The sequence below is a fragment of the Microcebus murinus genome, chromosome 19 (assembly GCF_040939455.1).
Source record: "Microcebus murinus isolate Inina chromosome 19, M.murinus_Inina_mat1.0, whole genome shotgun sequence".
NCBI classification, from domain to species: domain Eukaryota; kingdom Metazoa; phylum Chordata; class Mammalia; order Primates; family Cheirogaleidae; genus Microcebus; species Microcebus murinus.
Genome location: NC_134122.1, coordinates 31,318,639 through 31,345,606, shown reverse-complemented (window position 1 = coordinate 31,345,606; position 26,968 = coordinate 31,318,639). Strand labels below are relative to the sequence as shown.

The following is a 26,968-nucleotide window of genomic DNA, read 5'->3' as shown; positions in this document are numbered from 1 at the left end:
TGTGAATATACTAAAAGTCATTAGAGTATACACTTTAAATTGGTGACTTGTATGATATGTGAATTATATCTCAATAAAGCTGTGGAAAAAACCCACTTACAGACATGCAAAGAAGCAGGAAAATATGAACTGTAACAAAAAAATCAATGAAACTGATCCAGAAATGACAAAGATGATCAAATTAGTTGATAAGACTTTAAATCAACTATTATAAATCTGTTCAAGATTTTAAAAGGAAAACATAGTGAGGAGAGAAATAGAAGACATAAAAGAGAACCAATGGAACTTCTGAAGCTAGAAATATAATGTCTGAAACAAAAAATTTTTTGGATTAGATGAACTTAATAGCAGATTAGACACTGCAAAGAAAAGATCAATGAACGTGAAGATAGAGCAATAGAATCTATCCAAACTAAAGCACCAAAGAGGGGGAAAAAAGGCAAACAAAATTAAAAATTAAAAAAAATTAACAGTGCTTTGCTGACAAGTAGAACAATATTAATCCAACTAACACTCATAAATTGGAGTACCAGAGGGTGAAGAAGTAATTGCTGAAATTTTTTCAAATTTTAAATTTGATGAAAACCATAAACCCAAAGATCAAAGAAGCTCAAAGAACCCCCAAAAAGAATAAATACAAAGAAAACCATACCAAAGCACATCACAATCAAGTTGCTGAAAACCAATGATAAAACAAAAAATGTTAAGAGCCGTCAGAGGGGGAAATGACACATGATGTTACGAAACAAAGATAAGGATGACTGCTGACTTCCTGTCAGTAACAATGAAAGGACAATAAAATGACATCTTTAAGGGAAAAAATAGAAAAAGCTGTCAACGTAGAATTCTTTATTTGATTAAAATAGCCTTCCCAAAATGAAGACAAAATAAAGGTATTTTCTGACAAACAAAATAATTTAAAGGTAGACTGCAATAAGCTAAAGATTCAAATTATAAATCCTGGGTACTCACATGCACAAAGAAATAGCTAATAGGCCCAAAGTGATAAAATGGAAGACAAAACCAAAACAAACAAAAAACCCCAACTCAAAGGAAGGTAGAGAAAGAGGTAAAAGTAAACAGGGAACAGAGGGAAAGAATAGAAAACAGACAACAAGATGGTTGAGTTAAACCCAAATGTCTCACTGTGCGTCTAGCCACATGGAGCAACAGGAACTAGATTGACCCTTCCACCTTAAAAACCTGAAACCAAACAAAATATGTGAAACAGTGATTGTGTGACATAGACAACAGGCAGTGCTAAAATGTGATTCCCTAAGAGGAGGAAAATAAAGTGAACCCTAAGATCTGGAAAATTCACTAAATATTAAGAAATTAACATACTTCTAAACAACCCATGGGTCCAAGATGAAATCACATGGGAAATTAGAAAATATCTTGAATTAAACAGAAATGCAAAATCAACATATAGATATTTGTGGGATGCAGCCCTAAGCTGTGCTTAGGAGGTAATTTATAGCTCTAATTGTTATACACAAGAAGAAAAGTCTAAAACCAATGAGTAAAGGGTCTACCTTTAAACACCAGAAAATGAAAGAGCAAATTAAACCTGATGTAGAAAAATATGAATAATAAAGATAAGAGCAGGAATCAATGAAATAGAAAACAAACAAAAGAAAATCACTGATACCAACAGTGGTTTCTTGGAAAAGTCCAAATCGTTGACATATTTATTATCTATTGCTGTGTAGCAATGTTACCACCACGCAGTGGCTTCAAACAACATACATTCATCTCTTTGTAGCTTCTGTGGGCCAGGAGTCCAGGAGCAGATTAGCTGGGTCCTCTGCTTCTAGGTGTTACAAAGCTGCAGTCAAGGTGTCTCATCTGAGGCCAACTGTGGAAGAATCCACTTCCAACTCCTGTGGTTGTTGACAGAATTCAGTTCCTTGCAGGCTGAACTGCGAGCTTTGGGTTCTAGCTGGCTGTCAGACAGGGGCCAAGGCCACCCCTCAGCTCCTTGCCACACAGCCCTTTCCAAATGGCAGCTCACAACATGGCAGCTTTCTTCCTCAAAGCGTTGAAGTGGGGAGAGGAGACTCTCCTACCAAGATAGATTATCTCATATCATGAAGTCACATACACATGTTCACACACATCCTTCACCTGTGTCATATTCTATTGATTAGAAGCAAGTCACAGGTCACATCCATATGCAAGGGAGGACGATCATCCAAGAATGAACACCAGGAGTGGGGATCATAGGGCTACCCAGGAGTTTTCACCACCACTGATATAACTCAGGCTAGATCCCTTAAACAAAAAACAGAGAATACTATATTATCAATATGAATTATGAAGGAAGAGACATCACTAAAGCTTCTACAGACATCAAACAGATAATAGGAGATTATGATAAATAATGCCATGCCAGTATATCTGATAGCTCAAGTGGAATGGACACAAATTCCTTGAAGACACAAATTACCAAAACTGGCACAAGAAGAAATAGAAGTTTAGAAGGAAATTTATAGCTGTAATGAAACCAAAAAGTTGGTTCTTTGAAAAGCTAGGCTGACAGGAACAAAACAAGAATATCCTATCTTACCACTTATATTCCACATTGTTTTGGATGTTCCAGCCAGCAAAATTAGGCAAGGAAAAGAAATAAAGGCATGCAGATTGGAAGTATTAAGTATAACTATCTCTATTTGCAGATGACATGACCTTGTATATAGAAAATCCTAGAGACTACACAAACACAAACAGACACATATACATATATGCACAACGATTAGAACTAGTAAATGAGTTTGGCAAGGTTGTATAATACAAGATAAATACACAAAATCAATTGTATTTTTTTAGAAATGAAAAATCCAAAAATGAAATTAAGAAAACAATTCCATTTATAATAACACAGAAAGAATAAAATGCTTGGGTATAAATTTAACAAAAGAAGTACAAAGACTTATACTCTGAAAACCACGAAACATAGTTTAAGGAAACTAAAAAAGACCTAAATAAATGGAAAGACATCCTGTGTTTATGGATTAGAAAATTCAGTATTGTTAAAATGGCAATAATCCCTAAAATGATCTACAGATTTGATGCAATCCTTATCAAAATCCCAGCTGCCTCTGTTGTAGAAATTGACAAACGGATCCTAAAATTCATATGGAAATGGAAAGAACTCAGAATATCCAAACAATCTTGAAAAAGAAGAAAAAATTAGAGAACTCACACTTTTTGACTACAAAGCTATAATTAAAAAAAACCTTATTGGCTGGGCACAGTGGCTCACGCCTGTAATCCTAGCACTCTGGGAGGCCGAGGCGAGAGCATTGATTGAGCTCAGGAGTTTGAGACCAGCCTCAGCAAGAAGGAGACCCTGTCTCTACTAAAAATAGAAAGAAATTAGCTGGACAACTAAAAATATATAGAAAAAATTAGCCGGGCATGGTGGCACATGCCTGCAGTCCCAGCTACTTGGGGGGCTGAAGCAGGAGGATCGCTTGAGTCCAGGAGTTTAAGGTTGCTGTGAGCGAGGCTGATGCCACAGCACTCTAGCCTGGGCAACAGAGTGAGACTCTGTCTCAAAAAAAAAAAAAAACACATTATGGTACTGACATAAGGATAGACATATAGATTACTGGAATAGAACTGAGACTCTAGAAATAAGCCCACACATTTATAGTCAATTTTTTTTTTTAATTTCAGGATATTATGGGGGGACAATAGTCAATTGATTTTTGATCAGGATGTTAGTCTTTTCAACAAATGGTGCTGGGACAACCATATGTCTGCACACAGAAGAATAAATTTAGACCCCTACCTCACACCATATACAGAACTTAACTCAAAAGAACTAAAAGTAAGAGCCAAAGCTACAAAACTGTTAGAAGAAACAATAGGGGTAAATCTTTGTGAACTTGAATTAGACAAAGGTTTCTTATATATAACACCTAAAGCACAAGTAACTAAAGAAAAAAATAGATAAATTAGAGTTCATCAAAGTTAAATACTTCATATTTCAAAGCACTACCAAGAAAGTATAAGACAATCCACATAATGGGAGAAAATAGTTGCAAATCATTTATATCATAAGGCACTGATTAGTTTCCATAATGTGTAAAGAACCCTTACAACACAACAATAAAAAGGCAAATAAACTCATTTTTCAAAACATAAAAAGGATTTTAATAGACATTTTTCCAAAGAAGATATGCAAATGGCCAATAAGCACATAAAAAGGTGTTTAGCATCATCAGCCACTAAGAAAATAAAAATCAAAGCCATGATAAGACACTTGCTGTTATGGCTGTAATAAAAAGACAGACAATAACAAATTTTAACGAGGATGTGGAGAAATTGGAACCTTCCTACTTTGCTGGGGGAAATATAAAATGGCGCAGCCACTTTGGTAAACAGTTTGGCAGGATCTCAAAAAAAATAAGTAAAATATAGAGTTATCAATGGAGCAATTCTACTCCTAGGTATATGCCCAAGAAAATTGAATACACATTCACACAAAAACTTGAGGACAGACGTTTGTAGCACCATTGTTCATATTAGCCAAAAAGTGGAAATAACCTTCCTGTCCATCAACTGATGAATGGATAAATATACAATCCACAGAATGGAATAATGTTCAGCTGGAAGGAATGAAGCACTGACAGATGCTACAATATGAATGACACTGAAAACATTATGCCAAGTAAAAGAAGCCAGTCACATCATAGTGTATGATTTCACTTATATGAAATTTCAGAATAGGCAAATCCATAGAGACAGGAAGTGGTTGCCAGGGGCTGACAGGAGAAGGGAGTGACTGCTAACGGGTATGGGGTTTCTTCTGGAGAGCTGGAAAAGTTATGGAATTAGATCATGGTGATGGCTGCACAACTTTGTGAATATACAAAAAATCATTGAATTGTACATTTTAAAAAGGTTAGTTTTATGGTATGTGAATCAATAAAAATACATTAAAAAGAAAAAAATAGAAAATCTGAATGAGTCTATTGCTACTCACATTTTATTTTATATTTAGAGCTTTCTCACAAAGAAAAATTCCAGGCGCAGATGGCTTGACTGGTAAATTCCATCAAATAATTAAGGATGAAGTAATACCAATCTCATGAAAACTTTGAGAAAACATAAAAGAGAATACTTATCAGCTCATTTTATGAGGCCAGTGTCACTCTGATGCCAAAACCAGACAAAGACATTACAAGGAGGAAAAAAAACCCAACAAATACAGACCAGAGGTAAGTAAACCATAGTCTGTGAGCCCAAACCAGCCTGCAATCTGTTTCTCTAAATAAAGTTTTATTAGAACACAGGCACATTCATTAAATTACACATTGTCTGCTTTTGTGCTACAGAGGCAGAGCTGAGTAGTTGTGGCAAAGATTATAGGGTCCCCAAAGCCCCAGATATTTACTATCTGACTCTATGGAAAAAATTTGGTGAACCCTGACATAGACCAATAGCCCTTATGAAGAAAGATGCAAAAATCCTTTAGAAAGATTAGCAAATCAAGCTCAATAAATAAAACATATAAAACATCAAGAGCAAGGGGAATTTATCCCAGAAATACAATGTTGGTTTAACAAATAAACAAAAATCAGTCAATGCAATACAATATCTTAACAGAATAAAGGCTTTAAAATGACATGGTCATCTCAATAGTTATAGAAAAGAAGCAACTGACAAAATACAACATCCATGCAGAATTAAAAAAAAAAACAACTTTTCAGCAACTAAAAATATAAGGGAACTATCTCAACACAATAAAGTGTAGCTACTAAAACTGACGGCCAATGTCACACTTAATGGTGGGAGACTGAGGGCTTTCTCCTTGAGATCAAAACAAGGCAAGGAAGTCCCCACTCACTGCTTGTATTCAGTGTGGCATCGGTGGTCCTAGCTTAGGCTATAGTAAGAGAAGAAAAAGTAAAAGGCACACTGATTGGAAAGGAAGAAGTAAAACTGTTCTTATTGCAGACAACATGATCATCTATGTAGAAAATCCTAGGGACTATGGAATAAAGCTCCTAGAACTAATAAGTTAGCAGAGCCAAGTGTCCGTTGAATGTCTACATATGTCTTATATTGCTACTGTAATAAATTGCCACATACTTAGTAACAACACAAATTTATTGCCTTATAGTTCTGGAAGTCGTAAGTCCAAAACCAGTCAGGCTAAAACCAAGGGATCACAGGTTTGAGTTCTTTCTGGAGACTCTAGCGGGAGAATTGTGCCTTTTTCAGTTTCTACAGGCTACCTGAGTTCTTTGGCTCACAGCCCCTTCCCCCAACTTCAAAGCCAGCAGCACAGCATCTTCAAATCAGTCTCTCTCCCTCTCCCTCCCTGTCTCTCTCTGTCTCTGGCTCTCTCTCTCTCTCTCTCTCTCTGTGTGTGTCTCCCTCCCAGTCTCTCTCTCTCTCTCTCTCTCTCTCTCTCTCTCTCTCTCTCTCTCTCTCTCTCTCTCTCCCTCCCTCCTTTCGCTATCACATCTCCTTCTCTAACTCTGACCTTCCTGCCTCCCTTTTATGAGAAACCTGTGATTACATTGGACCCATCCAGATAATCCAGAATAATCTCCCCATTTTAAGATCCTTAATTTAGTCACATTTGTAAAGTCACATTTGCTACGTAAGGTAACATATTCACAAATCCTGGGGATGAGGACATGGACATCTTTGGGGGGCACTACACAAGGACATTAAAACAGTGTATTCCATATATTCAAAAAGGCAGAAGAAAAGGTTAAGCATGTTAAGCAGAGACATTGAAGATATAGAAAAGACTAAATTCTAGACATGAAAAACGCAAAGTTTGAAGATATTGAAAGGGCCCATTCTAGAGATGAAAACCACAAAATCTGAGGTGCATCCAGGCACAGGGGCTCACACCTGTAATCCTAGTACTCTGGGAGGCTGAGGCAGGAGGATCGCTTGAGCTCAGGAGTTCGAGACCAGCCTGAACAAGAGTGAGACCCCATCTCTACTAAAAATAGAAAAATTAGCCAGACGTTGTGGCACATGCCTGTAGTCCCAGCTATTCAGAAAACTCCAATTAAGAGAAACTCAAAGAAATCCATATCCAGACACATTATCATTAAATTGCTGAAAACCAAAGACAAAGAAAATATCTTGAAAGGCGTTAGAGAAAAATGACACATCACATACAGGGTAACAGTTATTTGAATGACCAGGGATTTATCATCTGAAACCATGAAGACCAGAATGAAGTAACATAACACTTTTTCAGTGTTAAAAGAAAATAATTGTCAATCCAGAATTCTACATGTAGTGAAAATATCCTTCAGGAATGAATGTGAAATAAAGATATTTTGAGATCAAGAAAAACTAACAGAACTCATTGACAGCAAAACTGCAGTAAAGGAAATGCTAAAAGAAGTTCTTCATATAAAAGAGAAAATCTTGAAACTTCAGGAATGAGGGAAGAACAACAAAAATGATTAATGTCTAAGTAAACTCTTCTTTTTTTCTCTAAGGTTCTTTAAAATGTGTATGACTATTAAAAGCAAAAATTATAATACTTTCTAATGAGCTTTTAAAATAAGCATTATTTTTTGAGCAGTTTTAGATTCTAGAGAGGTTTTCAATGTATGTAAATATAATATATGACAGCTACAACATAGAAAAGATAATAGGGTAAAGGGACCTGTATCATGGTGAGGTTCCTATACTTCACCAGAATTGGTAAAATATTAATTTTAAACAGAAAGTAAAAAGTTTAGTATACATATTGTAATTCTTAGAGCAACCACTTTTAAAAAGCTATACAAAGAGATAATAGTAAAATAATCAAATAATAAATTAAAATTGAATACTAAACAATATTCAAAAAACCCAAAAGAAGTCAGGAAATGGAAAAACAAGAAATAAAAGCTATAGGGGGCAAACAGATAATAATTAATAAAATGATAGATCTAAATCCAAACATATCAACAAATACAATAAATATAAATGGTCTAATCATACCAACTAAAAGACAAAGATTGTTAGCATAGATTTTTTTAAAAGACATGAGCATACACTTTAATATAGGTAGCTTATAAGTCAAAGAAGGGGCAAATATATGCTATGTAAATGCTAATGAAAATAAAGCTGAAGTGGTTGTAGTAATATCAGACAAAGCATACCTGAAAGGAAGGAAATTTATTGTGGATAAAGCAGGGTATTACATAATGATAAAACCCAATAAAACACCATCTTAAATGTGTATACGTCTAAAAACAGAACCTCAAATACATGAAGCAAAAACTGACAGAACCTCAGGAGCAATTGACAAATACACAATTATAGTGGGAAATGTCAATATTCCTCTTTCAGTAATGAATAGAACAAGTAGACAGAAAAGCAGCAAGGATATAGAAGGACTGAACAATACCATCAACCAACTAAAATTGATAAAACACTCCATCCACAACTGAATAATATACTTTCTTTTCAAATACACACAGAATATTGACCAAGACAAACCATATCCTCAGTCATAAAATAAACCTAATAAATGTTTAAAAATTAAATTTATATAGCATGTTCTCTGATAATAATGAAATTTAACTAGAAGTCAATAACAGAATGAAAACTAGAAAATATTCAGATACCTGGAAATTAATTACATACTTCTAAATAATCCTGGGCAAAAGAAGAAGTCTCAAGGGAAACTAGAAAATACTTTAATTTGAATGAAAGTGAGAATATAACATATCAAAATTTATGAGGTGCAGCCAAAGTACTATGAAAGAGGAATATATAGCATTAAATGATTATATTAGAAAAGAATAAAATTCTGAAATCAATTACCTAAGATTCCATTTTAAGAAACTACAAAAAGAAGAGTAAAATAAACTCAAAGCAAGCCCAAGAAAAGAAATGACAAAGGTAAGAACATAAATAAATGAAACAGAGAACAACAGAGGAATCAATTAAACTAAAACCTGGTTCTTTAAAAAGATACATAAAATTGCTAAACCTCTAGCCAAATAATAAAAAGAAAGAAAGAAAAAAAGGAAGAAAAAGAAAGGAAGGAGAAATACATAATATCACTACAAACCTCACAAAAGGATAATAAGGGAATACTATGAATAACTTTACACTCATAAATTTGAAAACTTAAATGAAATGGACCGGTTTCTCAAAAACCACAAACTACCAAAACTCACCCAAGGTAAAATAGATAACTTGAATAGTCCTAAACTATTAAAGAAATTGAATTTGTCATTAATAACTTTCCAATAATAAATTTCCAGGCCCAAATAATTTCTCCAGAGAATTTTACCACAAATTTAAAGAACAAAAAACACCAATTCCAGACAATCTCTTCCAGAAAATAGAAAAGGAAACTTCCAAAATCACTGTATGAGACCAGCATTACCTTTACACCAAAACCACACTGTGATAGTACAAAAACAGAAGTCTACACAGACCAATAGTCCTTATGAACATAGGTACAAAATCCTCCAAAAGATAGCAAATTAAATTTATCATTATATAAAACAATAATAAATCACAGCAAAATGAGTTTTATCCCAGTAATATAAGGCCGCTTCAATGTTTGAAGATTAATCAATGCAGTCTATCTTATTAATAGCTTATTAGCAGGAGAAAAAGTATATGATCATATATCCTGCTCAATATAGCAATATGATCATATTGATGTATGCAGAAAAGCATTTGAAAAGACTCAACAGTCATTCTGGATTAAAAACTCTCATCAAAGTAGGAATAAAAGGGAACTTCCTCAACCTGATAAAGGGCATCTATAAAAAACACAGAGCTAACATCCTGTTTATGGGTAGAGGACTGATGCTTTTACCCTAAGTTCAGGAATAAGTAAAGATGTTCACTTCACTCTTGCTATGTCTATCCAACATTGTACTACAAGACCAAGCCTGGGAAATATGGCAAGAAAAGAAATAAAGAGCATGCAGATTAGAAAGGAAGAATTAAAACTGTCCTTACTCACAGAACATATGATTGCCTCCAGAGAAAATCCCACGAAATCTACAGAAAAAAAAGCTACTAGAACTATAAATAAATTTATAAAGGTTACAACATACAATCATATATTTATGAACTAGCAGCAAATGATTGGAAACTGAAAGTTTTAAAATACCATTTACAATAGCACCAAAGCAATGAAATACTTAGATATAAAACTAACAAAATATGTGCAGGATATTTAAGCTAGAAATGGCAAAACACTTTTAAAGAAATCTAGACAGACCTAAGTAAATGAAGAAGCATACCATGTTCATGTATTAGAAGCCTCAGTATAGGTAGGATGTCAACACTCTCCAAATTGGTCTATAGATTTAACAACACTGATTAAAAGCCTTGCAAGATATATACTCACCAGCAAACTGGTATTAACTGAGCAGCACCTAAGTGGACACATAGGAGGAACTACATTAATTGGGTATTGGGCCGGTGGGAGGGGGAAGGAGGGGGCGGGTATATACATACATAATGAGTGAGATGTGCACCGTCTGGGGAATGGTCACACTTGAAGCTCAGACTTGTAGGGGGTGGGGAGGGCAAGGGCATTATTTGAAACCTTAAAATTTGTACTCCCATAATATGCTGAAATAAAAAAAAAAAAGCCTTGCAAGATTTTGTGGATATATCCAAGCTGATTCTAAAATTTATATGTAAATGCAAAGGAACGAGAATGGCCAAAATAAATTGTAAAAATAAGAATAAAGTTAGAGGACTCATGCTATCCCAATTTAAGACTTACTATAAGCCTATAGTAATAAAGGAAGTTTAATATCAGCAACAAGATAGACACATAGATTCGTGTAAAAGAATAGAATATAATAGATCAAAGCAAAAAAAATGCAGTGTAGGCCGGGCACGGTGGCTCACACCTGTAATCCTAGCACTTTGGGAGGCCGAGGTGGGAGAACACTTGAGGTCAGGAGTTGGAGGCTGCAGTGAGCTATGACGACCCCACTGCACTCTACCCAGGTGGCAGAGTAAGACCTTGTTTCAGAAAAAGATGAAGTGTAGAAATAGACCCGTACAAATACGGCCAATGATTTTTGACAAAGATACAAAGACATCTCAGTGGAGTAAGGATAATCTTTACAACAAATAGTGCTTGAAATATTGGATATTCACATGCAAAAATAAAAGAACAGTGACCTAAACTTACAGCTCAGACAAAAAAATTATCTCAAAAAAAATCATAGATCTACATGTAAAATGTAAAACTAAAACTTTTAGAAGAAAACAGGAGACAATTGTTGTGACCTTAGACTAGGCAGAGAGTTTTTAGATATGACACCACAACCACAACTTACAAAATAAAATGTGTATTAATTGGACTTCATCAAAATGATAAACTTTGCTCTGTGAAAGACACTATTAAAATGAAAAGACAACCTACACAAAGGGAGAAAAATCTTTACAAAACATATAACCAACAAAGGATTTGTAACTAAAATACATAAAGAACCTTAATACTTAATAGTAAGTCAATCTAACAAACTTCCCCAGGCAAAATGGAGAAAATATTTGAACAGACACTTCTCCAAAGAAGACAAATTTGTTACAGTATATGAAAAGATGCTTAATGTCATTGGTCATTAGGGAAATGCTATTTAAAACCACAAGAGATACTACTACATGCTCCTTAAAATGGCTAAAATCAAAAAGGCTGATCATTGTGTTGGCAAAGATGTGAAACAACTGGAACTGTCATATGCTGCTAGTGGGAATGTAAAATAGTATACCCACTTTGGAAAACGGTTTGGCAGTTTTGTAAAAGGTTAAATACATATCTACCAGATGATGCAGCCATTCCACTCCGAGGTACTTATTCGAGAAAAATTAAAGCATATATCGACACAAAGTCTATTACCCAAATGCTCATAGCATCTTTATTTGTAAAACTCAATCACTAGAAACAACCTAAATGTCCATCAGCAAGTTGAAGGGATTAAGCAAATTGAGGTATACAATGGAGTACTACTTAGCAATAAAAAGGAATGAACTATTGATACACGTAACATACATGAATTTTAAAATAATTATGCTGACTGACATATGCCAGGAAAAAGAGTACACACTAAATGATTCCATCTATATGACATTCTAGAACGGCTCCTGCCATGTGGCTGTTGAACACTTGATATACGGCTAGTGCAAAAGAATTGACTTTTAAAGTTTTTTTAATTTAAATTATTTCAAATTTCAAAACTAAAGCAAAGTAAAATATTTTTCCTACTAAACAATGAATGAAAACATCTTCGTTGTTTTGGCAGAACTGTATTTGCTTTAACCATGGCATTAAGTAAGATATTGTATCATGGTATGTGGGTTGGGTGTACTATAGTTGAACATTTTATATAGACAGCACTATAGTGATACCTATGTAAATTGTAATTGGTAAGAAAGTTGAAATACTCTTACTTTCATTATGATTTAATTTATGCCTTTTTCCAGATGGAAAATAAGTACAGATGAATTTTAAAATTTAATACAAAGGCATAATACTGATGCAGAACCAAGTGGAGATATAGGAGCTAGTGCACAATTATAACAGAAAAGGAAAAAAAAAGACTGAAAGAAGGTATATTGCAAATTCCATGATGAGTCATGGTTTGGCTGCAGTAGAGATAAACAAAATAAAATCTGTTTGTTTTGTGTAAAATGTTTTTCAATAATATAGTAGGCAACATTAAGAGACATTTTCAGCAAATACACAATACATTTGATTAAAAGTTTCCCCTTGGCTGGGTGCAGTGGCTCACACCTGTAATCTTAACACTTTGGGAGGCCAAGGCAGGAGGATCATTTGAGGTCAGGGGCTCAAGACCAGCATGAAGAAGAGCGAGACCCTGTCTCTACAAAAAAATAGAAAAATTAGCTGGTGTGGTGGTGCCGATAGTCCCAGCTACTCAGGAGACTGAGGCAGGAGGAGGATTGCTTGAGCCCAGGAGTTTGAGGTTGCAGTGAGTTATGATGATGCCACTGCACTCTAGCCCGGGCAATAGAGTAAGACCCTGTCTCAAAAGAAAAAAAAATTTTTTTTCTCTCAATAATCAAAAAAGATATGGCAAAATTAGTGAACTGAAATCAGAGTTTTAAAAAATTTTGTAAACAATTTGTACCAGGATCTGAGCTTGTAACTTTGGCCCGCTATAAAAATAACTTAAATTCTTATACAAAAAGAAAATGATTTTTAGGTAGAGAGATACTAAAAGCATTATTATTTTAGTTATGGACATTTTTAAAGAAAATTATAAGGAAAAGATTTAAAAATACATTTTAATAAAAGTAAAGATCTTCAATTAAGCCACTAAAAACTTGCCCATAGAATACAAGACTTAATATCAAAGATCAATTAATTCACAATTTGAAATATTACAAGTATACTTCTGTTTAGCTTTAGATGAGCAATTAATTAATATTTTTGGCAAATTTTGTCTCAAAGGACTTCCAAATTTACTCAAAAAGATGTCAAATTGTAGCCAAAAATATTCCCTCATTATGTATATATTTTTTAATCTTTCACATCTGAAAAAGAAATTTTTCAGTCAGACCTGAGAAAACTAGCTTATGTCACAAGAGAAATAAAAGACAATGGATTTAATGATCTTGTGTTCTTTGCCAAAGCTTGTCGGTTGAATCATAGAAGAGCTTTACAAAGATTTACTGTGTTCTTAACTCCCATTCAAGATTTTCTTACAATGAAAGAGATGTTTGCCAAATATTCAAGATCAAAGACAAATAAATGACAGTGTGATTTAGGTTTTTTCACCAATATCACATAGCATATGAACATGCTAAATTTGAAGCCACAAGGAAAGGAAAAGGTTATTTATTTTTTAGACATTCAGGTTTGAAAACTTATTTATATTGAAATGAAAACTTTTCATATAAAAAACAATAATTATTATATACAGTTTTCTAATATAAATCAACATAAAGAAGAATTTCATTATACACAGCAGAGTTACATAAATTGGCTACAAAGCTTATAAGAAACTTTTGAAGAATTCTTTGTTGATATTGACACATTTAACATTGCTTTTCAATTTATGCAATGACTCTTTGAATTTAATATTAATAATACTCAGTTGATCCGAGAATTGGTGAATTTATTGAACTTGGACAGAAGTAGTTTAAAACTGATTGGTTTTGCTTCAAAGTTAAATCAATTCTTCTATAAAAGATGAACCAGTCTTACTGATTTAGATAAGAATATTAAGCAAAAGTGATTGCTTGGTATTCAATTCAGTTATCGAAAAACCTTTAAGTAAGTTTGGAACAATTTGGGAATGTAAATCTACCATTTAAACTATCTCATAAAATCTAAACAGAGGTAAAATATCCCAGATGACAATGTAGTTTTTGAATTGAGATGTGTTTTAAGCATAAACTGTAGACTAAATTTTGAAGAGTTGGTGTATGAAAAGGAAAGCAAAATATCTCCTTTAGAATTATTTATGTTGATTACCTGTTCAAATACTATTTTGGATATAATAGGATAAATATATTATTAAAGTTAATTTTATATTGCTTCTTAATGTGCCTACTGAAAATTTAAAATTACATATGTGAGTCTCATTATATTTCTATTGGCCAGCAATACTTTAGAAAATGCAAACTAATTCACAGTGACAGAAGGCAGATCAATTGTTCCCTGAAGAGGGGAGATGAGGGAGGGACAGGACAGGTGCATTACAAGGAAGATTTTGGGTATGATGTCCAGCATCTTGCTTGTGATGATGATTTCACAGGTGTGTGCATATGCAACCCTTATCAAACTATATATTTAAAATATGTGTGGTTTATTGTATTTCAACTACATCTCAACAAAGCTGTAATTTTTAAAAGGCACCGCTTAGAAAAGGAATAGATAAGACATAGAATGGAAAAAAACTTTAAAACATCTATATATGACAATTAATTTTTCCAACTTAATAATAGGAAGGAAAACCATCTAACTTAAAAGATTGATAAAAATACTTGAAAGGACACTTCTCAGAGGAAGCCATATAAGTGGCAGATAAAGCACATGAAAACATGCTCAATATCATTAGTCCTTAGGGAAATACACATTAAAACCATAGTTCACTATCACTACACAGCTATTAAAATGGTTTTAAAAGTTTTTAACTAATCATACCAACAATTTGACAGAATATGGAACAACTAGAACCCTCACACATTGTTGGTAGAAATATAAATGGTACAGCCACATTGGAAAACAATTTGACAGTTTCCTACTAAATTAAACAAATAGTTATCATGCAATCCAGCGATCTCATTCCTGGATATGTATGCAAGAGAAATGAAAGCATATGCCCACACATAGCTCCATGTACAAATGAATATAGCAACTTTATTACAGTAGCTTGAAACCAGAAAAAGCCCAAATGTTCATTCAAAACTGAATTAATTTAAAAAGTGTGGTATATCCATACAATGGAATACTACTATAAAAAGAAACAAATTACTCATCTATGCAATTACACCAATGACTCTTAGAAACACTATGCTACTTACTGTTAGAGTGCGATCAGTAAAAATTGCAGAATACAAAACTCCAAAATTCCACTTTTCTATGAAAGCAACCAAAAAAGAAAATGGCAAAAATGATCAGAATCCATTTTTTTTTTACAACTCTGGAAATTACTCAAAGGCTTGCAGCAATCGAAGATCACTTATTCAAGGAAAACAGCTGAAGCTCAGTAAGAACAGCAAGATTTGTGGTGTTCTAACTTACCCCAATCCTGTCTCCTCTATTCCCCAGCTTAGTGGTGGCTTTGACAATAACAGCTCACATTCCCGGTACTCTGGAGGGAGCAGAATGGGCTCATTCACCAATAAATGTAATCATTTGTTTTGACCCATCTAGTGGTTCCCTTCTAAGATCAGCTCGAAAGGCTTGTCTTTGTTTTGCCTGACTCAGAGCTGGCCCAGTGCTAGAGCCACTGCTCGGGGGTAAAGGGTGGAGGTGTTTATCAAAAACATTTACAGGCCAATGTTTTAGTCACTGCTGCTTGAGGCATTGGATAACAGCTGGAGCAAACAATAGTATAACCAAAAAGCTTGATAGGAAAGGCTGGAGAACAAGGTGTCCATAAGGGATTTGAAAGTTCTAACATATTCCTGGAAATCCAAAAGGCAAATGCAAATGCTCACTCAGGGCTGTTTGCATGCTGAGGAAAGATCCAAGAAAGCCCTAAGCTCTCACCTCTGGCTGACTTTCAGACTCTGCATGAGCAGGAAGTGAAGGCTAATACAGAGTTACAAACCACCAGGCTGAGTGGTACAGGTGTGTCCCACGTACACACACAGCTCCTCAGCAAAGACTGGGAGACTTTTTTGGTTCCAGAAAGCTCAAGGATATTTCTGTCCAACCACTAGTTGGCTGCCTAAGCTAATGGAACAGGGACTTCAGTAACCATGCATGACAAAGAATACAGAATTTACAGAATTAGTTCAGAAAAGTCACTGAACAAACCAACAAGAATGAGCACAGTATTCAGAAACAATGACAAAGCCTGGGGATGAGGGAAAGGCTTATTTATTTCCAGAGTTGTATATTATAATATTCAAAATGTCCACTTTTCAACAAAAGGTGATAAAGTATAGTAAAAAATAAGAAAATATGGCCCATACATGGCTGGGGAGGGGGCAGTGGGGGGCAATCGATAGAAACTGTCCCTGAGGAAGCCCAGACATTAGATTTTCTAGACAGATTTTAAATCAACTTAAATTTAAATATGCTCAAAGAGCTAAAGGAAACCAGGTCTAAAGAACTAAAGGCAAACAGGAGAATAATATTCCACCAAATAGAGAATATCAATAAAGAGATTGAAATCATACAAAGAAACCAAATAGAAGTTCTGTGATGGAAAATACACTAATTGAAATGAAAAATTCACTAGAGGGGTTCCACAGATTTAAGCAAGCAGATGAAAAAAAAAATTAGCACACTTAAAGACAGGCCAATTGAAATTATTGAGTTAGAGGAACAGAGAAAATGAAAAAGAATGAAGAAAAATGAACAGAGCCTCAGAGACCTGTGGAATGCCATCAAGCTTTCTCAATAAATGCATAATGACAGTCTCAGAAGGACAAGGGAGAGAACAAAGGGAAAAGAAAATATTTGAAGAAATTGTGGCCAAATTTGATGAAAGTATGATCTATACAGCCAAGAAATTCAACAAACTCCAGCTAGGATAAATTCAAAGGGATGCACACCTAGAGACATCATAATCAGATTGTCAAAAGACAAGAAGAAAATCTTGAAAGTAGCAAGAGAACAGCAGCTTATCACATACAACACATCCCTAATAAGATCAATTATTGATTTCTCATCAGAAACAATGGAGGCCAGAGGAAGTAGAATGGTATATTCAAAGAGCTTCAAGGAAAAAAAAATCAACCAAGAATGCTATATCTGACAAAACTATTCTTCAAAAATGAAGGAAAAGTCAAGACATTACCAGGTAAATAAAAACTGAGAGAGTTTGTTGCCAGTAGACCTGCCCTAGAGTAAATGCTAAAGGGAGTCCTTTGAGCTGAAATAAAATAACACTAACCAGTTACTTGAATACATATGAAAAAAGAACACCTGGAATGATAACTACATAGTTAAATATAAAAGACAGTATAAATGTCCTTTTCTTCTATATGATTCCAAAGACAATAGTACAAAGCAATGATTATAAATCTATGTTGATGGGCACACAATGTATAAAGATATAGTTTGAACAAGAACAGCATAGGGAGCTAATGAACCTATATAGAAGCAAAGTTTTATATTCTATTGAAATTAAGTTGTGATTAATCCAAACTAGATTTTTATTAGATAAGATGTTAATTATAATCTCTAGGGCAGATGCAAATAACTAAAAATATATATAGTAAAAGTAACAATGAGGAATTTAAAATGGTACACTAGAAAACATCTGTAAAATCCAAAAAAAACAAAGGTTGTAATGGAAGAACTGAGGAACAAAAAGACAAATGACATATAGACTGGAAGAATCAAGTCCTTCCTTACTAGTAAGTCCTTCCTTACTAGTAACTAGTAATCAAGTCCTTCCTTACTAGTCCTTCCTTCCTTACATTAAATTAAATGGGTTAAACTCACTAATTAAAAGGCATAGATTGGCAGAATGGATTTAAAAAATGCAAATACGTTAAAAGGATGGAAAAATACTCCATGCAAACAGTAACCAAAGAGAGCTGGAGTGGCTATACTATTATCATATACAATAGACTGTAAGGAAAAAGAAACATTACTAGAGACAAATAAAGACATTACAGAATAATAATAGGGTCAATCCTTCAAGAAGATATAACAATTGTAAGCATATATGCACCTGAAAACAGAGCCTCAAAGTACATGAAACAAAAACTGAAGTAATTGGAGGGAAAAATAAACAATCCAACAACAATATTTAGTCATTTCAAGACTCCATTTTTTTTTTTTTTTTGAGACAAAGTCTTGCTTTTTCACCCTGGCTAGAGTGCAGTGGCATCATCATAGCTCACTGCAGCCTCTAACTCCTGGGCTCAAATTGAAATCATACAAAGTATGTTTTCTGCCCTTGATGGAATGAAATTAGAAATTAATAACAGAAGGATGTTTGGAAAATTCACAAATATGTGGAAATTAAACAACATACTTCTAAATAAGTGCTAGGTCATAGAAGAAATCACACAGCTAATTAGAAAATATTTTGATATAAATAAAAGCAAAAATACAACATACCAAAATTTATGGGCTAGAGTGAAAGCAGGGTCCAGAGTGAAATTTATAGCTACAAATACTTAGATTTAAAATCAATAACCTAATAGTCCACCTTAAAAACTAGAAAAAAATAGCAAAATAAACTCAAAGTAAGCAGGAATAAGGAAACAATAAAGATTAAAGTATAAATAAATGAAAGAGGATAGAAAAACATTAAAGAAAACTGATAAAACCAAACATGGTTCTTTGAAAGAAATCAATAAAACTGACAAACCTTTAGCTAGACTGATTAAATAAAAAAGAGAGAGAAAACTCAAATTATTGAACTCAGGTATGAAAGAGGGGACATTACTACAGGCTTTACAGACACATAAGGATTATGATGGAATATTATACCATGCCAACAAACAAAATAACCTAGATGAAATGGAAAAATGCCTAGAAATGCACAAACTACTAAAAGTGACTGGAAAAGACAAAGAAAATCTGAAACAGCCTATCACAAGTAAAGAGACTGACTTAGGAGTCAAAAAAATTCCAACAAAGAAAAGCCCCAAAGAAGATGGCTACACTGGTGAATTCTACCAACCATTTAAGGAAGAAGTAATACCAATTTTTCTTAAACTTCCCCCCTAAAAAGAAGAGGAGGCCAGGTGCAGTGCCTCATTCCTGTAATCCTAGCATTCTGGGAAGCCAAGCCAAGAGGATCACTTGAGTTCAGGAGTTCAAGACCAGCCTAAGTAAGAGCGAGACCCTGTCTCTACTAAAAAAAACCCAAAAAAATTAGCTAAAAATTAGCCAGGCATGGTGGCGCACCCCATGCAGTTCCAGCTACTTAGGAGGCTGAGGCAGGAGGATCGCTTGAGCCCAGAAGTTTGAGGTTGCTGTGAGCTAGGCTGACGCCACAGCACTCTAGCAAGAAGAAGAGGAGAGGACACTTCTTAAATTATCTTATGAAGCCAGTATTACTCTGGTACCAAAACCAGACACAAATATCACAAGGAAAAAAAATAGAGAGCCATATTCCTTCTGAATGTAGGTATAAAATCGTCAATAAAATGGTCAAAAAGCTAATCCAGCAGCATCTAAAAATGATACACACCATGACCAAGTGGTATTTACCCTGGAAACACAAGTTTGGTTCAACATATGAAAATCAATCAATGCCATACACCATATTAACAGAATAAAGAGGAAAAAAACAAATGATAATCTCAATTGATACAGATAAAGAATTTAACAAAATCCAACACCCTTTCCTAATAAAAACACTCAGCAAACTAGGAATAGAAGGGAACTTTCTCGATCTGATGAAGGCCATCTATGAAAAACCCACAGGGTTTCCGTATTTCATAATAAAAGACTGAAAACTTTTCCCCCAAGATGAGGAACAAGGCAAGAACATCTGCCCCCACTTCTATTTAACACTGTATCGGAGTTTCTAGGCAGGAACTTATTAAACAAGAAAAAGATATAAAGACACCCTGATTGGAAAAGAAGTAAAGCTATATCTATTTGCAGATGACATGATGTTATATGAAACGATAACAGAAAAACCAGCTTGGCAAAGTTGCAGGATACAAAGTCAATACATAAAAAAAAAAAAAAAGTTGTTTTTCTATACACTAACAATAAACACTCTCAAAACGAAATTTTAAAAACATTATTTGAGCCAGGTGTCGTGGCTCACAACTATAATCCTAGCACTTCGGTAAGCTAGAGCAGGAGGATTGTGTAAGGCCAGGAGTTTGAGATCAGCCTAAGCGATATAGCAAGACTCCGTCTCCACAAAAAATAGAAACAAAATAGCCAGGTGTGGTGGCTCGTGCCTATAGTCCCACCTGCTCTGGAGGCTGAGGCAGGAGGACCACTTGAGCCCAGGAGTTTGAGATTACAGTGAGCTATGATGATGCTACTTCACTCTAGCCCAGGCAACAGAGGGAGACCCTGTCTCAAAAAGCAAAAATTATTTATAATAGCATCAGAAAAAAATAAAATTGTTAGAAATAAGTTGAACAAAAAAGTGCAAGACTGGTACCTCAAAGTTTAAAACATTGCTGAAAGAAAGATTTATATGAATAGGAAACCATCCTTATTCATGGATGGGAAGACTTAATACTGTAAGATGGCAATATGCCCCAAATGGCTTTACACATTCAATGCAATTCCTATAAAAAGTCCAACTGCCTTTTTTACAGTTAGACAAGCTGATCCTAAGATTCAAATGGAAATGCAATGAATCTCAAATAGCCAAAATAATATTGAAAAAGAAAAATAAAATTGAAGGATTCATGCTTCTCAATTTCAAAATTTCCTGCAAAGCTACGATAGTTAAGACCTTGAGTCACTACTGTAAGGACATAGACCAAAGTAATAGAATTCAAAGTCCAGAAATAAACCCATACATTTATGGTCAGTTGGTTTTTGGCAAGGATGCCAAGGCCATTCAATAGGCTGGGACAAATCGTGCTGGGACAAATAGATACCTGCAAGCAAAAGAGTGAGGTTGGACCTTTACCTCACACCATACACCTTTACCTGATACCACAATTCAAAATGGATCAACAATGTAAATGTGAGAGCTAAAACTATAAAATAAAATAAAATTCTTAGGAGGAAACAAAGGGAGTAAATTTGCAGGACCTTGGATTAGGTAATTGTTTCTGAGATATGACACCTAAAACTCAAGCACCCAAATAAAATTAAATAAATTGGACTATTAAATTGAAAATTTTATGCACCAAAGAACAATATCAAGAAAGTGAAAAAATAACCCCCAGGATGGGAGAAAATACTTGCAAATCATATATACGATGAGTCTGGGATCCAGAATACATAACAAACACTTACTACTCAATTAAAAAACAACAGATAACCCAATTTTAAAATGGGCAAATGATTTGAATAGACGTATCTCCAAATAAGATACACACATGGCCAGTAAGCACGTGAGAAGACAGATGCTCAACAACATTAGTCATTAGGGAAATGCAAATCGAAACCACAACGAAGTACTATTAATACTTCATCCAACTAGGATGACTACACTCAAGAACATAGACAATGACAAGTATGGCTGAAGATGTGGAAAAATGGGAACCTCATACGTTGCTGGTGGGAATGTGAAAGGGTACAGCCAAAGTGACAAACAGTTTGACAGTTTCTCAAAGAGCTAAACATGGAATTGCCCTATGACCCAGCAATTCCACTCCTAGGTATATACCCAAGAGAACTAAAAACACATGTTCATGAAAAAACTCGTCCATGAATGTTCATAGCAGCATTACTCATGATAGCCAAAGGTGGGAGCCACCCAAATGGGACCAACTGATGAACAGATAAGCCAATGATGGTATATCCATACAATGGAATATTGGTTGGCTATAAAGAGGAATGAAATTTTGATACATTCTGCAATATGGATGAATCTCAAAAACATTATACTAAGTGAAAAAAGCTAGACACAAAAGGCCACATACTATATAATTCTATTAATATGAAATCTCCAGAATAGGCAAATTTGTAGGGACAGAAAGTAGGTTAGTGGTTGCTGGAAGTAGGAAAATGAAATGCTGTGGAATGAGTGTTTAAGGCAGGGGTCCCCAAACTTTTTAAACAGGGGGCCAGTTCACTGTCCCTCAGACCATTGGAGGGCTGGACTATAGTTTATAAAAACTATGAACAAATTCCTATGCACACTGCACATATCTTATTTTGAAGTAAAAAAACAAATGGGCAAAAACACCCGCATGTGGCCCACAGGCTGTAGTTTGAGGATGCCTGGCTTTAGGGGTGTAGGATTTCCTTTTGGGGTGAGGATTGTACAATATCGTGGACATGCTAAATGCTGAATTCTGCACTTTCAAATGGTTACAACGGCCAATCTTATGTATATTTAACACAATTTTTAAAAGTCATCAACAAGAAAATAAATAGGCCACAGATTTATAAGAAAATACTCACAAAATATATATCTGATAAAGGACTGGTATCCAGAATATATAAATAGCTTCTGCAAATCAATAATTTTAAAAACTCAATTAAAAAAAAGAGATAAAACACCTAAACATTAGACCCTTCTCAAATGGAGTTTTATAAATGGTAACAAGCTCAACATCATTAAACAGCAGAAAAATGCAAATTAAAGTCACTATATATCTGACTGTCTATTAGAATTGTCAGACTAGAAAAGGGTCTATACTGTATGATTCTACCCTGAAAGCTGAAATTTAAAAGACTAACAACACAAAATTTTGGTGCAAATGTAGAGCAACAATCTCATCCATTGTTGGTGGAAATGTAAAATAATACAAATGCTATGAGATAGGTTTTGGCTGTTTCTTGTTTGGTTAGACATACACCTTTCTCTTCACCCAGCTATTCTGCTCCTTGTTAGTTACCCTAAAGAACATTGTGGAATGATGAAAATATTCTCTACCTTGAATGGTGTTATGGACTGAATGGTTGTGTTTCCCCAAAATGCATACACTGAAGCCCTAACCCCCAGTGTGATGGTATTTAGAGGAAGGACATTTGGGAGGTAATTAGGTTTAGATGAGGTCATGAGGATAGGGCCCCATGGTGGGACCAGTGTCCTAAGATGAGGAAAGGAGACCAGAGCTCACTCTGGCTCTACTGTGTAAGGACATAGCAAGATGGCAGCTGTCTGTAAGCCAGGGAGAAGACCCTTGCCAGGAACCCAATCTGCCAGCACCTTGACCTTAGACTTCCTAACCTCCAGAACTGTGAGAAGTCAGTCTCTTGTTTAAGCCACCTAGCCTATGGTATTTTGTGACGGCAACCCGAGTGGACTAAGGCAATTGAGCTGTGGGTAACAGAAATATATGCATTTGTCCAAACCCATCAAATTACGTACTTGAAATTTGTGCATCTTACTGTATTAAATTCTGCCTTAAGGCACTGTAAAGAAATATTGAACTCTAGTTGTACAGTTGCCTGTTACAGCTGTATGGGTTACCAACTCTGAAACTATTCTCTTGTATTCTACGTTTGAGCAAATGAATAAAACACAGAAGCCGGGTATGGCGGTTCATGCCTGTAATTCCAGCACTTTGTGAGGCCAAGGAGGGAGATCACTTGAGGCTAGGAGTTCAAGACCAGACTAGGCAATGTAGCAAGACCCCCGTCTCTAAAAAAATAATAATACTTAACTAGGCCTGGTATTTTGTGTCTATAGTCCCTGTTGCTTGGGAGGCTGTGGCAGGTTGCTTGATCCCAGGAGTTCCAGGCTGCAGTGAGCTAAGATCATGCCACTGCACTCCAGCCTGGGCGACAGAGACAGACCTTGTCTCTAAAAAATAAAAATTAAAAGAATGGGAGCCTGACTTTCCATTGTACATGGAAGTATACGAGATTATTGGATTGGGATTGGATGTTCCAACACTAACTCATAGGGGTGTGTGTATAGAGGCAGAGAATATGATATGTGGAGAAATTTAAACAAGTGGTGAATCTAGGTTTAAAAAAATTACAAGGGAGTTCATTGTACTACTCTTGCAACTTTTTTGTTGGTTTAAAATTTCTAAATAAAATGTTTCAAGAAACAAAAATTTAAAAAAATAAATGAATTGGCAAAGCCAGCTTACAGGGATGCAGAGTTGTTTTGGGGAGTTACCCACCCAAGGATGCTTAGGAACGAAAACCCACTTTACACACGCAGGCATGCGAGTGTGTGCGCACACACACACACACACACACACACTCTCTCTCTCTCTCTCTCTCTCTCTTATCCCATCCAGAATCCAGAAGGAATGCCACGTGGATTTTCCCATTTGGAAGAGGCAGCAGTGGCCTGGCAGGAAGAAAAGAGGCCAGGCCGAGAGCCAGGATACCTGGGCCCCTGCTCCAGCTTTCCTGCAGCCTATGGAGGACAGCCCCAGCGCTCTGGCCCCCACGGTCCTGTCCACACCATGCGGTGGCCAAGATCTCCAGCCACTCTGTTTTCACCACTCCGCATGGTCCCAAAGCCAGAATGGGGCTCGCCAGCGGCTCAAAGACCCGCTGCAGCCCCCCAGGGGTTTCCACTTTCCAAGAATTAATCTCTCCGCCTGCACTGGCCGCTTCTTGGACCGTCAGCTCTCAGCACTCTGCCTGCCTTGTCCCACGGCCAGTCTCAAGCTCGTGATGTGATTTTCCAGCCTGAGGCATCTCCTTACTCTTGGAGTCTCCGGTTCCCACTCTTTCCGGCCACAGTCTGAGACAACCTCTGCCCTCAGCCCCGAAACGTGCGGCGGCAGCAGCAATATGGGGACCTATGCAGCCTAGACCTCCAGGGTGGTGGCCACAGAGAGAGGCGTGACTTCAGGACGCAGCACCCCTGATGCTTCCTGGACTGACTCGGGCAGACAGGTCCCACCTGCCCACACCCAACTGTCTACACTGGCGTCATGGAGGCCTCCCCAGTAGGCTGCAGCCTCCCCAGGGCAGAGAGCACATTCCTTCATTCATTCAGCGCCTTCCCATTGAGAGCTCTGAGTCAGGGTGAGCACACACAGACCCGGAGAGCTTTCAGTCCAAACAGAGGGCAATGAATCATTGTGCACGGGACCAGTCCCGCAGGAGAGGAAGTAGGGGACACTAGCATTTCCTAGGCCAAAGGAGAGGAGAAAGGAGTTTCAGCCAATGGGAACAGGAAGTGCAAAGGCCCTGAGGCTACATCAGGCTCGGAGAAGGGAAAGACATCAGTGTGGTGGTCAGCAGGGGCCGGTGTGTGGAGCCCCTCGGGCCGAGACAAGGATTAGTTTCCTCCCAGGAAGCACCACGGGGTTTAAGCATTAAGCAATGATTCATTGCGTCGGTTTGGACTGAAAGCTCTCCGGGTCTGTGTGTGCTCACTCTGACTCAGAGCTCTCAATGGGAAGGCGCTGAATGAATGAAGGAATGTTCTCTCTGCCCTGGGGAGGCTGCAGCCCACAGGGGAGGCCTCCAGGACGCCAGTGTAGACAGTCGGGTGTGGGCAGGTGGGACCAGCAGGTGGCACCCATCTGCCTGAGTCAGTCCAGGAAGCATCTCTGCGTTGGCCCAGCTGCCCTGACCAGAGCAGAGGGTGCACAGGGGAGGGTGGGCCCACCACCCGCGTAGCTGCCTCTAGCCCTCCATGGGGGCCCACGCCATAGGAGTTGGCTTATGCCTCAGTCTCCCTGCCAAGTACTCCTGTTCTGTGACCTGTCCCCAATGGTACATTTTTTTAAAGTACTTTATTAAGATATAATTCATATACCAAAAAACTCACCCATTTAATGCGTCCAATTCAATGGATTTTAGTGTACTCACAGATGTGTGCACAGTCTGTGTTAGACCATTTTCATCACCTCAAAATGAAAGCCCAAAGAATTTGGCCCTGGTCGCCCTCACCCTCACCCGTCCGAGCCTCCACCCGTCCTGAGCAGCCACCAGGCTGCTTCCCGGCACCCTCTGCCTCCCTGTGACGGATGGTGGTGTGTCCTGTCCCAGCCCCAGGTACCGGCTGAGCCCGCTATGCCACCAGCAGGGTTAGGGCCACCTTGAGCCTGCCTTGCCCTGGGACACCAGCTTTGTCCTCCTCCTGTCACCAGCAGCTCCTCCCACCCACTTGGCCCAGCCCCTCCTTTCAGTTGCAAATGGCGCATGTCTGTTCCTCTACCTGCCACAGGTGCCCGGTTCTCAGGACACCTGAGACTTCTCCAGTCTCAACTTAGGGTCTGCCTCTGCCCACCCCTGTCCCAGGGTCCAGAAAGACTTCAGCCACCCAGCCAAACCCGAGCCTCCTCACTCCCTCTCTCGGGGGCAGGACTCAGCGGCCTCCATCTTCCCAGGCACCCCACCCCCACCCCGGGATCCTCCCAGACACTCCCAGAGGCTGTTGGGGGTCTCCGCATCTCAGAAGCACAGGTGCCCACCAGCAGTTGGAGAGGATGTCACTGTCGTCAGCCCGGCATCTCCTCCCTTGCTTTTAGCAGCAGAACTCTTCCTGCGGAGACCCCTGTCTCCCGGTTTGGAGGGCCAGTCCTTCCCTGTCCCCCTCACAGAGGTAGGCATGTGACTCGCCCTGGGAGAGATGCGGAGGGACAGGGAGGGAGAGAGAGACAGAGAGACCCAGGAAGTAGAAGGAACCGTGCCAGGGAATGGCACTTCCGGGATAGAAAGCACCACGGTGATTGGTTCAGGGACAGGCACGTGACCCCAGCAGGGGCAATCAGTCTTCTCTGGGGTCTGATATGTGACAGCTGGAAGGAAGACGGTCTCCTTCCG

General features: G+C 37.1%; 1 long non-coding RNA gene across 1 annotated transcript; it reads right to left on the bottom strand.

The window, feature by feature from the left end:
- Positions 1-1,660: 1,660 nt before the first annotated feature.
- Positions 1,661-26,840, bottom strand: LOC105858863 (uncharacterized). Its single transcript, XR_012913449.1, has 2 exons — positions 26,617-26,840; positions 1,661-2,274 (listed from the first exon to the last, which is right to left on the bottom strand). It is a non-coding gene; the product is annotated as an uncharacterized LOC105858863 (long non-coding RNA).
- Between the last annotated feature and the right edge of the window lie 128 nt (positions 26,841-26,968).